Genomic DNA, 11,682 nt, shown 5'->3' on the forward strand with positions numbered 1-11,682 from the left:
TTTCCCTACCCAGACAGTTCAGCTATCTGTGATCTCATGGCTGAGATCTGATACACTACAGCTGTGTAAGCTTGGCTCAAAATTCAAGGGAAATTACTGCACTGTGAGAGAAACCACACCACAGAACCTTGCAAGATGAGAAATGTGAAAATGTGAACTCAAAAATTCAAGAGGAAAAAAACCCTAAAAATTAAGTAATATAAAGTCCTAATGAAAAAGAACAACCAATAAACTGGAGGGCTGTAACTCAGCAAGACTTCACATCATCCTATTTGACACAGCAGCAGGATCTGACCCTCTACCTCCTGGCTAAAGTCTGCCTGAGCCAGTAGAGACTCCTGAATAGTTCATTTAGGGAATAGGCTAAACCTTGGCATACAATCTTGCTTCTCTCTGCTACCTTTTGTGTCTTATGAAAGCATAAAGCAGTTCTTTTGCTTAAATTGTGCAGATCCTGTTTGCAAGACCTCTGCACACTGTGGAAGACTACGGCAGTGGCAAAAGAGGCAACCAAGGGGCCCAGGAAGGGAACATCCAATAGCTAAAATGATATTACTCCTTTTAGGGGATGTGAAGTCGCCATTCAGCTTTTCTGTATTCAGCCAAATCTCAATGCTCCTGAGCAGTTTTTACATGAATTCTATTCAGCCCAGGTACATTTAAAGTTCACTCATTCAAGTCCATTGCCATTTCTTTGCTGGAATTCTTACCAATAATTAATAGACAGAATACACTACTTCCTATCTGGATTTTTCACATCAAATTGGACTGACTGTTATCTGACACTGCACACTAACAAATAGTTCAAAAAAATCATAACAAAATCACCAACACCACCAACAAAATGACACCAAACACACAGGTGCCAGCCCCTCTGAAGAACCCCAGTACTCCCCATGGCAGTATATAAAACTGGGAGCCTCCTAGTTTAGTTTACCTGCTAACAACTTCTAATATTTTTGCATATTCTTCATTTGGATTCTTTAAAGCCTTCCTTCTTGTATTTACATTGTAAAAAAGATCTTCAACCTGCAGAGAAAAAGTTCACAACTAAAAACAATTTCTAAAATTCTCTTTTACCATAGAATTAATCTAAACCTATCCTGTTAAATTTTATTTTAAATATAAATTTTCTGAGAATACTTTGGTTTATGAAAAATCAACATTCAGTTTATTGTGTAATTCTCTAGGTTCATCTAACAAACTGCAGCTTCAGAGAGGCAACTGTTATGTACCTCACAATGTAATGGTGCAAGGGGAACAGAAAAGGAACGAGAGAACAGGCACAAAAACCTACTGTGATCTGAGTTCCTTGGTTTCCAGCACAGGGCTTTGGAGGGGCTTTGATTTTTCCATCACTGTAAGTAGCTCTACGAAGAAAATAAAAAGTTGTCAGTCATCCAGATTTACAGGAAGGCAGACATGGACAGATGAAAACAAAGGATGAAAACAAAAGAAATCCCTTCATTGTCACACTCCTCCCAGCAAAGAATTTGAGACACTGAGAATTAGCTTCCTCTACCTTTCTGCTAGAGTAAAACTGTCTTCATTGATTGGAAGAGCCAGAGGGGAAGTGGAGGAAAGGGAATAATAGCAGAGGAAAGGAGGCAGATCATAGCATATACATTTTGAAATTATATTACTGAGACTTTTCCTCCAAAGGCAGGATTACTGCATTTTTTTTCTTTCTTTAATAGCTAGACCTGGCCTAATAACAATTCCTCCACTAGACTTTACATTTCAATTAAGCTAACAAGAAATTCTTGACTTTAGTCTAAGATCTGCTTTCTTTGACACTAATAGGATTTTGAGCATAAGAGATTTATGATCCATAGGATCCACAGTGATCCATGCGGGTCTTCCAGCTAAGAAAGTTACAGAGATGCATAAATTCAAAGGATAGACTTTTTTTCCCTCTAACATACCCTGTATGTTTAATGCATGCCTAAGAAAGACCATAGTTACACGATCTTTTGAAAAACCAATATTTGGAACATCACTTTTTTCCACTCCCTTTTCTTAAAAGTAGTTAAGAAATTAATGGAAAAGCTTATAATTTAGATTAAGTTTTCAAAAGAATATCCAAAACTCTTTTTGGATAGGATAAAGCACCTATCACACCATAAAGATATGATAACAAACTAAGTGTAAGTTCCTGTGCTGAGACTTGTGAAATTTGCTAGACATGATGCCTGTAATATACATGCAACTTTTTATTCTGAAATGGAGAAAAACAAATGTTTAACCTACATTAGCTACTGAAATAGAAGTTCTGCCTCCTCACCCCACTTCCACCAATTTTAAAATATGTTATTAAGTTAAAGCTTACCTTTACAATTTGAAAAAAATACATTTTCTCACATTCCAAGTCTTTTTGATACCTGCCCTTATCACACCCTCCTCCATAACAGGAGCTCTGAAATTGATACATCTGTTTGTTATTGCATGCAGCAAAAGTCACCTGGATAACAGGCAGCATACCTGAATGCACACTTTGCATCAGCTGTTTTGGTTGTTACTGTAACATGGGCAACGTGACTGATGCTAGCCAAGGCCTAGGAAAAGAGAAAACATCTTTGTAAACCTTGCTCTGGACAATGCTGAGGCATGTCCACATTTTCAACACCATCACTAGCAAGCAATAAATAAAAATCCTTACAAGGAAATTGCAGGTCAGTAAAGTTTAAACAAATTTTAGTATCTATAATACTAAACTTCCAGTCATTTTATCCAGGAGATTGTTCTGGCTTCCCTAATATATTGTGATCTCTGATGATGCAAGTGGTTAACCATGTAGCATAATTAAAAGAAATTTGCAAAATTATTACAGTTGTGTCTTTTTCATGTTAACTAGAAAGCAGCTGGAAGATTTTAGCTGCTACTCTCTCACTCCTGCCCAAGTTCTTCTCTTGACTCTAAGAAATATTACAATGTTAGGTGGTTTTCCTGGAAAACTCAATGGACATGTCTACACAGATGAAATCAGCCTCAGGATCAGATTCCACTGGTTGTGGAGATGATTATGTTGAAAGTGTGTGACGAGAGGACCCAAGCAGTCTACTCCCTGGAACATGTGAGCATCTATGTATCTGAGCACAGGACAGACACTCATAGATCTTGTTCATCCAGAGGGAAAAGCTAAACTCATCCTTGACTGTTCTTCCAGAGTTTAGATACAGTTTGTGAGAGTATGAAGAACCAGTATATCTGGGGGTCAGAGATACTAACCTTGTCTAACAGCAAACACAAAGGAAGACCACTGTACATTTGCACGTTTAGTTTAAAGTATGACATCGAAATGTCAGATACATGATGTCTGACATTGAAGATTCACCTCCCACTCAAATCTTCCACCTGTAGGTTCTTGAATCATCATTTAAGAAGACAGGCTTTGTTGCAATTAAAAAAACCATCTTATTCCAGAAAGCAAAAAGAATATATACCTCCCTATAGGCATCCACCTAATCTTGAAATGTATTTTGAACTATATTCACTTGGCAGACTCTCTCAGCAAACAGAAGCTTCTGTAAAGAGTACTGGGAATGTGATACTATGCAGAACCCACTACAGCAGAATAACAGCAATGAACAGTTTCAAAACCTTGATGAAGAGCTTACCTCACCCCTAAAACCATATGTAGAAATACTAGCCAAGTCTTCAAATTTTTGCAGTTTACTCGTAGTAAATCTCTCACATACAATGTCGAGATCTTCTTTCTATGTGAAAGGGACAAGCAACAGTCACTTTCTGAGTTCTTTCAAGATCGGAAACACTTATAAATTGAAATAATTTTTAAAAGGTAGTATCAAACAGCAGCATACACCTGTCAACTTTGTTTACTTACTCTGATACCACAGCCGTTATCTTGAACCTGGATGAACTTCAGACCACCTTCTTTAACTACTACCTGGATACTCGTAGATTTAGCATCCAAACTGCAGAAACCAAGAAACCAAGAAAGCAATTTCAATCCCAGAGCTCTGTTTAATATCTTTGTCCATGACCTGGATGAGGGGATTGAGTGTAGCCTTATTCAGTTTGTGGATAACACCAAGGTGGGCAGAAGCACTGATCTGCCGGAGGGTAGGAAGGCTCTGCAGAGGGATCTGGACAGGTCAGATTGATGAGCTGAGGCCAGTGGTATGAGGGTCAACAAGATGAAGTGCCAGGTCCTGCCCTTGAGTGACAACAACACTACACACTGCTACAGCCTGGAGGGAAGAGTGGCTGGAAAGCTGCCATGTGGAAAAGGACCTGGGGGTGCTGCTCTAACAGCTGGCTGAACATGAGCCAGTGTGTGCCCAGGTGGCCAAAAAGGCCAATGACATCCTGGCCTATATCAGCTATAGTGTGGCCAGCAGGAGCAGGGCAGTGATTGTCACCCTGTACACAGCACTGGTGAGGCCACACCTCAAATCCAGAGCTCAGTTTTGGGCCCCTCTCTACAAGAGAGACATTGAGGTGCTGGAGCATGTCCAGAGAAGGACAATGGAGCTGGGGAAGGGTCTGGAGCACAAGGCTGATGATGAGGGGCTGAGTCTCACCCTGGAGAAAAGGGGGCTCAGGGGAGATCTCATTGCTCTGTACAATTCCCTCTTGAAAGGAGGCTGTTTACAGGTGGGGGTTGACCTGTCTTCCCATGTAGCAAGCAACAGGACAAGAGGAAATGGCCTCATGTTGCACCAGGGGAAGTTTAGATTGGATATGAGGAAAAATGCCTTCATGGAAAGGATTCCCAAGTATTGGAACAGGCTGCCCAGGGAAGTGGTTGAGTTGTGATCCCTGGAGGTTTTTAAAAGACATGTGGATGTGGCAGTGTGGGACATGGTTTAGTGGCAGCCTTGGCAATGTGTGATTTATGGTTTGACTTGATGATCTAAAATGTCTTCTCCAACCTAAATTATTCCATGATCTTACTGCAATTTTACTGTTTCCTTTGGGCGTCTCTTGTCTTCTATGAATAACTAACCATGGACTATCTTGAACTCTTCTGAATTTTAGGCAAAATTATATTATCTCTGATATCAAATGGAGATTGTTTCCATTGAAGAGGCTTTGTATTTGTTGGCATATGTACACTAAACAAATCAAAACATGCCTTGCTGTGTAAAAATGCTTTGGAGGATTATACCATACAGTTGAAATTTACAAATCCCTAATAATGCTACACTTGGAACATCAATTTGAAGAAATTTCTTCATGCAGTTTTACTATTAGTCTGGAAGATACTTTATGTATATATTCTTTGGCGCATGGGCTCCCTCTGGAGCTTTATCTTATTAAAAAACCCCAAACATTAAAGCACTTTTAAAGGTTTTAATCAAAACCATCAAGCAGACAAAAAATATAAAGGCATTTTTTCTGTTGCTGCGGCATTCAGTATAAATCCCTTCTTCATGTATGTTTGATATGCCTGGAGCTTCACCATTTTATGCCAGCTTGGGAAAGCAGCCATTAGAATTAATGTCTAGTTGTACATTAAAAGAGCCTTGTATGAAAACTGCGCCACACAGCACACAAATAATTACAGTGTTCTGAAGATGCAAAGTGCCATATAAATCCCAAGCATTCATCACACCATTGAGAGTCTGATGGCTAATAACAGATTTGATTTTGCTTGCAATGATTCATCAACAAAGGAAATTTTGTTACTCTGAATATTTTCACTATTTTCCATATGTGTTTTAATAAAATGTGAGCACACACAGGGGGGAAACAATTTATTAAAATCTGACACTGGAAGTATTGGTGCAAATACTTTCCATGTTTTTCTCTAAGAAATTTAAGGTAAACTTGGACAGAATTGCACATCCCTAATGTATTTAATGATTCTGATATGTTTACCAGCTTTGCTTTATTAAGAACAAAGTAAGCAATAAGATCTCTATTGGTTTTATGAGAGGGGAAGGCAGTAAAAGTCGTATTTCCTTGAAATGTGTTATTGCTATCTGAAGAGCTTACAAATAATGCTATTCTATAGTGTTATAGGAACACTTTTGCTTCTCTTTATTTTCATAAAAGGGGAAGTTAATGTATTTACCCAAGCACATTTTCTTTTTGGGATTCTGATTGATATCGGTAGACAAATATAGATTATGTACTTGAATTTTTATCTCTGTTCTGTATAGTGTGCTGTCTTGATATGAGCCTAACTGTTGTTTTGTCCTTCTCTCAATGCACTCTATGGGCAAGGCAATTCAGAGATTTTGTCACACTTCTGACCACAACTGTTTTTATTAAAGAGACTTTTAATGTCTTATTGGACCTGGAGGGATTTCTATTTCGTGGAGGCCTGACTGGATTTTTGTTCATTTTTTTTTTTTTTTCATGCTTGATTAAATCTAAGCCACTTAGTGGATTGGTTTGGGGGCCTTTTTCCTCCCTGGCATTCTGTGAAGGCTTCACATTCTGCCAGAATTTACCTTTAGCTGGGCTGCAGACTCAGCTCTGGAGGGTATTTTTTGATACACATGATGGTATTATGGTTAAGCTAACTGGCAAACATGCAAATCCAGGAGTACCATGCAAAATCAATAGCATTTCTTCAGGCAGCAGCACGCTAATTTATAGCCACACTGCATGACTCTGTCGTTAGCACAAGGCTGATGATGAGGGGCTGAGTCTCACCCTGGAGAAAAGGGGGCTCAGGGGAGAGCTCATTGCTCTGTACAATTCCCTCTTGAAAGGAGGCTGTTTACAGGTGGGGGTTGACCTGTCTTCCCATGTAGCAAGCAACAGGACAAGAGGAAATGGCCTCATGTTGCACCAGGGGAAGTTTAGATTGGATATGAGGAAAAATGCCTTCATGGAAAGGATTCCCAAGTATTGGAACAGGCTGCCCAGGGAAGTGGTTGAGTTGTGATCCCTGGAGGTTTTTAAAAGACATGTGGATGTGGCAGTGTGGGACATGGTTTAGTGGCAGCCTTGGCAATGTGTGATTTATGGTTTGACTTGATGATCTAAAATGTCTTCTCCAACCTAAATTATTCCATGATCTTACTGCAATTTTACTGTTTCCTTTGGGCGTCTCTTGTCTTCTATGAATAACTAACCATGGACTATCTTGAACTCTTCTGAATTTTAGGCAAAATTATATTATCTCTGATATCAAATGGAGATTGTTTCCATTGAAGAGGCTTTGTATTTGTTGGCATATGTACACTAAACAAATCAAAACATGCCTTGCTGTGTAAAAATGCTTTGGAGGATTATACCATACAGTTGAAATTTACAAATCCCTAATAATGCTACACTTGGAACATCAATTTGAAGAAATTTCTTCATGCAGTTTTACTATTAGTCTGGAAGATACTTTATGTATATATTCTTTGGCGCATGGGCTCCCTCTGGAGCTTTATCTTATTAAAAAACCCCAAACATTAAAGCACTTTTAAAGGTTTTAATCAAAACCATCAAGCAGACAAAAAATATAAAGGCATTTTTTCTGTTGCTGCGGCATTCAGTATAAATCCCTTCTTCATGTATGTTTGATATGCCTGGAGCTTCACCATTTTATGCCAGCTTGGGAAAGCAGCCATTAGAATTAATGTCTAGTTGTACATTAAAAGAGCCTTGTATGAAAACTGCGCCACACAGCACACAAATAATTAATTACAGTGTTCTGAAGATGCAAATTGCCATATAAATCCCAAGCATTCATCACACCATTGAGAGTCTGATGGCTAATAACAGATTTGATTTTGCTTGCAATGATTCATCAACAAAGGAAATTTTGTTACTCTGAATATTTTCACTATTTTCCATATGTGTTTTAATAAAATGTGAGCACACACAGGGGGGAAACAATTTATTAAAATCTGACACTGGAAGTATTGGTGCAAATACTTTCCATGTTTTTCTCTAAGAAATTTAAGGTAAACTTGGACAGAATTGCACATCCCTAATGTATTTAATGATTCTGATATGTTTACCAGCTTTGCTTTATTAAGAACAAAGTAAGCAATAAGATCTCTATTGGTTTTATGAGAGGGGAAGGCAGTAAAAGTCGTATTTCCTTGAAATGTGTTATTGCTATCTGAAGAGCTTACAAATAATGCTATTCTATAGTGTTATAGGAACACTTTTGCTTCTCTTTATTTTCATAAAAGGGGAAGTTAATGTATTTACCCAAGCGCATTTTCTTTTTGGGATTCTGATTGATATCGGTAGACAAATATAGATTATGTACTTGAATTTTTATCTCTGTTCTGTATAGTGTGCTGTCTTGATATGAGCCTAACTGTTGTTTTGTCCTTCTCTCAATGCACTCTATGGGCAAGGCAATTCAGAGATTTTGTCACACTTCTGACCACAACTGTTTTTATTAAAGAGACTTTTAATGTCTTATTGGACCTGGAGGGATTTCTATTTCGTGGAGGCCTGACTGGATTTTGGTTCATTTTTTTTTTTTTTTAAGGTATTTCAGTGTTTTCTTGGTTTGACTTTATTTTTTTTTTCTCCTCATAACATGAGTAGCACCTTGTACCATTAGTTTACAGACAGTGATGTGATGGATGTATTTCTTCCTGTAATGAGTTTGTGACTCTCCCTGTAAAGACATTCTGTAATAAATGATTCTTTTCCTGTGGAGCTCAGGGAAGTCAAGATGCTCAGCTCTGAAAACAAAGACTACCCAGTCATTTTTCCTGAAGAAAACCCAAGAAAACCCTAAAACAGACAAAATTCTTTTTCAGAACCAGAAGATCTTTTGTCCTCTATGAGTGGCCCACAGAGTCACCTTTGTTCTGTCCATGAGGATCTCTCATCCTGGCATGCTGTTCAGGTCCCCTTCACATCTTATTATATGGTCTGTTTTTTCTCTTGAAACCTGGCTGGCTTTTTTGAGGCTGGAATGTCATCGATGCTCCTACAGATCAGTTTCTTTGTAGCAGTACCTGTCTGCTCTAAGTGTGCACTCTGATACACTAATGTTCATCTTCCTTGTTTGTGCATTTTATTTTTGCAGATACTCTTTCCTTGTTAGGAAAATCCAATAATGGTTATGATAATCTTGCTGTTTATTTTAATTTATTAGCTGATGCAAATGCTAACAACATATGGATTTAAAAAAAATAATAGAGCCATTATCCTTGAGACTGTTATAGGGTGCATGACTTCTTCGGTTAATAACTCACATTTTTAAAATTCAATTTGCCAGTTAAACATACCATTTTAATTTTTAAGATATAATGCTTTTTTGAAAATTTTAATTTCTCGGCACTGCCTCATAATTAAGCTCACTGCGCATGCTGTGTTACTTAAAGAACACTAATGAGCAGGACATTGCACAAGTTGTTTCAAATCACTGCCCTTTAAAGGAGACATATTGAACTTACTGTGGTTAAAAACTACCAAACCAGAACAACAAGTTGGGGAAGAAGCAAGGCCCTATGAGGAAAATTGCTGTGCTGAGTGTTGTGGCTACGGTCCTACCTCATGAACTAGGTTTGTGGAGACTCATGAAAAGTGATTTTTTTATCATGCTGAAACTCAGTCATAGTCACCGTTGGGGCATGGTGCACACAGAAATTTCTGCATCAGGTTTCCTTTCCTAAGGTGCTGTCACTTGTCTCACTTGTTGGCAAGTGGTGAAAGGAGCTTCAGCCTGGCAGCTGCCATGTGGCCAAAGTACCACAAGGCTGAGGCTCTGGGTGTAAGTGCAAAGCCTTTCCGAGGCAAACAGAGAGGTGCAGCAGGAGTTGGACTGGAGTAGAGGTGCAAGGGTAAAAAGGGGCAGGTACAAGATAGCAATACTGGTAAATGAAACTTGTGGACATCTAGCCAGTTTCCATAAGTTGAAAAAGGTCTCATTTTACCTTGATGACAGATCCAACATTTTGCTGTTGCACATTCTGAGATTTTCCCATCTTTGCTTTGCAGAGTGAATCTTGGGTAGGTTCTGACCAGGTTCACAAGGCTGGCAGTGATTCTGCTCTGCTAATGGGGACTCTTTTCCTTCATCTGCTGGGTCTGTGGCTGATGCTGTTCAAAGCTGGCAGCAGAGGTCAGCTGGTTGTGCAGGAATGGGAAATAATATTCCATGATTGATCTGAAAGGCATGGGAGGAGTAGATGTAATTGTGTGGGCTCAGCTGTTTACTATTTGCAGTGTGAGACTGCAATCAGGAGATGCTTTTGAAACACAGGCTTCTTAAGCAAACCTGGTGAATTGAGTGTACGATGTCAACTCAGGCTGTAATCCCTCATATTTTTTTGTGTTTTGGTGAAATGAAGACAGTGCTTTTATTTGGTTCCCGAAATCCCCCCTTTAGACTAACTGAAAGTTGTTCAATCATGCTGCATCTGCTACTATGCCTTTTTCACTCTCTCTCAATTAAATTGTGACTTGATTGATTTTAAGATTATTTGATGAAGAGATCAAAGTTTCAAAAATAGTGAATTCCCATTAGTTTCATGAGACTAGGTGATTGGTCAGAGTAGATGAGGGCCCCTTGCATGCCCCATGATGGGAAAAGTTTTGTAGAATCTATAGAGAGTAAAGAAATGTGGAAAGCATTGGGTCAAAACTTCCATGAAACAAGGCTTTCTAGATCTACCTGCCAATGGTGATGTTTGCTTTTCATTTTAAATGCACCAAGTTGTGATGGCAGAATGGGGTTTATTCTGATCACTTGTTTTATGTGAGGAAATTTTCCATACAAATGATGCATGAACAGATTTATAGTCCCATTTGAGGTAAGTCTGAGGCTTTTGAAAGCTCTTTTCAGCCAGAAAGCTTGGTGATTCATAGTAGTTTGACAGCACACCAAACTTTCTGATTTATGAGAACATAAAATGTTAAAACATTCCTGTTCTTGTTATAATTGGCCAACCTGGGTCTCCTGTGAGGAAGGTCTACTGCACATTGCAATAAAATAAAATTTCAAAGTTATTTGAGGATGGAGAAGATTTTTTTTCTTTTTAATTAACCATAACATTGTTTTTACACTTAAAGACTACTCATTTCCTTTTTTTTCCTTCTACAGTTAATGTTCAGAGGAGATCTTATAAACCTGCACTTTTTATTCCTGAGTTTATATTCCAGAGAGATACACCTCACAGAAACTTTTTAAGAAAACACCAGAGAAATCAGACTTTTTGGAGGTCTTATAGTCACTTCACTGAAGTATGTTTAATCTTTTCATTGCTGCATGGATGCAAGCCTGTAAAAATTCCCACTGGCCCAAGTTTGTTCTGGGTAATATAAATGGCTGCTTTTGATAGATGGGACCTGTCTTTGCAGAGAGCAAGAGGCCAAGTGTTTTAGATCTCAGTGTGATTATGGTTCTGTCTTTTATTCCTATGTATTTAAGCCTAGTCCAAGGTCCAGTGAACGAGATAAGTCTTCCTTCATGCAGCGCTGGAAGGAACTTATAGATAGAACTACCTGAAAGATTTTGGTAATTTGCTTTTGTCAAAACTGAAACAGCTTTGTGGTTTCTTTGAGGAGCAGGGAGAGGCTCTGTTCCCTCTGGCTGTGAGGAATAAACCTAGGGAGACGGTAAGCAACCAGCCCCATCTCCTGACCACGCAGAATAGCCCTGAATCTCTTGTCACAAGTGACAAAAGTATACAGGGTCCCTTCTGTATTCTTTCCATTAATATACAGAGAGATATTAAATTAAGTCACTGTTTTCCAAACAGTCCTAGTGATGTATGTGGGATCCCTAGTCTGGCCATTTTC

General features: G+C 38.7%; 1 long non-coding RNA gene across 1 annotated transcript; it reads right to left on the reverse strand.

The window, feature by feature from the left end:
• Positions 1–934: 934 nt before the first annotated feature.
• LOC115948232 lies at positions 935–4,353 on the reverse strand. The gene is made up of 5 exons (XR_004082075.1): positions 3,845–4,353; positions 3,618–3,716; positions 2,482–2,555; positions 1,298–1,370; positions 935–1,029 (listed from the first exon to the last, which is right to left on the reverse strand). It is a non-coding gene; the product is annotated as an uncharacterized LOC115948232 (long non-coding RNA).
• Positions 4,354–11,682: the final 7,329 nt, after the last annotated feature.

Source organism: Geospiza fortis, unplaced genomic scaffold (genome assembly GCF_000277835.1).
Source record: "Geospiza fortis unplaced genomic scaffold, GeoFor_1.0 scaffold120, whole genome shotgun sequence".
NCBI classification, from domain to species: domain Eukaryota; kingdom Metazoa; phylum Chordata; class Aves; order Passeriformes; family Thraupidae; genus Geospiza; species Geospiza fortis.